General features: G+C 43.9%; 1 protein-coding gene and 1 non-coding gene across 2 annotated transcripts in view; one reads left to right on the forward strand and one right to left on the reverse strand.

The window, feature by feature from the left end:
- Nucleotides 1-2,589, reverse strand: part of LOC108317779 — a 30,599-nt gene that overhangs the window by 4,448 nt on the left and 23,562 nt on the right. The window lies entirely within an intron of this gene.
- On the forward strand, nt 790-896 carry LOC119474082. The gene has a single exon (XR_005203380.1). It is a non-coding gene; the product is annotated as a U6 spliceosomal RNA (small nuclear RNA).

Here is a 2,589-nt window from a genome sequence, read left to right on the forward strand (position 1 = left end):
TTAGTAGAGACGGGGTTTCACCATGTTGACCAGGATGGTCTCGATCTCTTGACCTTGTGATCCACCCGCCTCGGCCTCCCAAAGTGCTGGGATTACAGGCTTGAGCCACTGCGCCCGGCTTGAACTCCTTAAGTGATCCTCCCACCTCAGCCTCTCAAAGCACTGGGATTCCTGGGATTAGCCATAGCACCCAGCCACTATTATCTTAACACATATATGAAAATATTGTATAACGAGTACATTTTCCTACACAAATAGGATACTATCCAAACTGTACTCTTTTGGCAATATATCTTGGCACTTTTCCTTCTCAGTTCACAAGTAGACATATCTTTGTTCTTTTTAACAGCTTCTCAGGCCGAAGAAGGTGGCTCATGCCTATAATCCCAGCACTTTGGGAGGCCTATGTGGGAAGATCACTTGAGCTCAGGAAATCAAAACCAGCTAATACAAATAATGCTGCAGTCACCATCCCTGTGCCTTCTTTATGCATGTAAATACAGCTGAATATGCCACCTCCCACTGGATTAGCATAGACTATTTCAACGCATACTGTTCCCATCATCTCTACATACAGCTTTCTCCCCCTCTTTCTAGAGGCAAAGAAAGCAAGCCTTCTAACAACAAAAAAAAAAATCAGAAACAAACTAGACCAGGTGCAGTGGCTCAAGCCTGTAATCCCAGCACTTTGGGAAGCCAAGGTGTTCAGATCAGCTAAGGTCAGGAGTTTGAGACCAGCCTGGCAAGCATATAGTGAAACTTGATCTCTACTAAAAAATACAAAAATTAGTGCTCGCTTCGGCAGCACGTATAGTAAAATTGGAACAATACAGAGAAGATTAGCAGGGCCCCCACACAAGGATGACATGCAAATTCGTGAAGCATTCCATATTTAAAAAAAGAAAAAAATATACAAAAATTAGCTGGGCATGGTGGTGCGCACCTGTAGTTCCAGCTACTTCGGAAGCTGAGGCAGGAGAATCGCTTGAGGCCGGGCGTGGTGGCTCACACCTGTAATCCAAGCACTTTGAAGGCCAAGGTGGGTGGATCACCTAAGGTCGGGAGTTCAAGATCAGCCTGACCAACATGGTGAAACCTCGTCTTAAATAAATAAATAAATAAATAAGAATCGCTTGAACCCAAGAGGCAGAGGCTGCTGTCAGCCGAGATCATGCCACTGCACTCCAGCCTGCGTGACAGAGCAAGACTGTCTCTAAAAAGAAAAGAACAAGCTAAAGCAACTAAAGAGTCTGAATTAAAGATCAAAGAAGGCAGTACATAGTTTCTTTAAACATGCAGTTCAGCTACTTCAAGAAAACAAAAAATGCATATTAGAGCACTGCATACACAACTACATATCTAGACGGCAAAGCATGATGCAGAAAAAAAAGAATACTGGACCCATGTCAGTAGGCCCAGGTCAGAGTCCTGGGTTTGCCACCTGTAAACTGAGGTTGGCCTTTGTTGACTCCGTAACAATGACGTTATATTCTAGGAACACTTGGCAAATTCAAATACCTAGCCCAGGGCTTGCCCTAGGCTTTGGGAATACTTGAATGCTCCCATTAAACCCTCATCCCCATGTGTTCTAAATACTTTTCTATCTCTAGAAATGGAATTCGTCCTCTAATCCTGGGTTCAAATATTTTCTGGAATTTTCATCTTACTTGTAACTTACAGATTGCATGATACTGATTTTTCCTAGTTTTATGTTCCTACTTGGTAAAATTTAATAATACAGTTCAGTCTTGAAACTAAGGCCGGGTGCAGTGGCTCATACCTGTAATCCTAGCACTTTGGGAGGTCAAGGCAGGCAGATCACCTGAGGTCAGGAGTTCAAGACCAGCCTGGCCAACATGGCAAACCCTGTCTCTACAAAAATACAAAAATTAGCCAGGTATGGTGGTGTGCTCCGATAGTACCAGCTACTCAGGACACTGAGGCAGGAGAATTGCTTGAACCTGGAAGATGGAGGTTGCAGTGAGCCAAGATCGTGCCACTGCACACCTGCCTGGGCATCTCAAAAAAAAAAAAAAAAAAAGAATTTTTAAATTTGTTTATTTTGATTAATTTTTTTAAATCGTTACCTGTTGGCCAGGCACGGTGGCTGGGAGGCCAAGGTGGGTGGATCACCTGAGGTCAGGATTTTGAGACCAACCTAGTCATCATCGTGAAACCCCATCTCTACAAAACATGCAAGAAAAAAAATTAGCTGGGGGTGGTGGCATCCGCCTGTAATCTGAGCTATTCAGGTGGCTGAGGCAGGAGAATCGTTTGAACCCAGGAGGTTGCAGTGAGCCAAGATGGTGTCACTTTACTCCAGCCTGGGCAACAGGGCAAGACTCCATCTCTAAATAAATAAAATAAAATTTTTACCGGTTACATCCTTAGGGACACAGCGTCTCCCTACGTTGCCCAGGCTGGCCTTGAACTCTTGGCCTCAAGTGATCCTCCCATTTGAGCCTTCCAAATAGCTGGGACTACAGGGGTGTGCCACCACACCTGGTTAATTTTCTCAATTTTTTTGTAGAGATGAGGTCTCACTATGTTGCCTAGGTGATTTTGAACTCCTTTTTTTTTTTTTTTTTT

This window comes from Cebus imitator, unplaced genomic scaffold, assembly GCF_001604975.1.
Source record: "Cebus imitator isolate Cc_AM_T3 unplaced genomic scaffold, Cebus_imitator-1.0 Scaffold207, whole genome shotgun sequence".
NCBI classification, from domain to species: Eukaryota; Metazoa; Chordata; class Mammalia; order Primates; family Cebidae; genus Cebus; species Cebus imitator.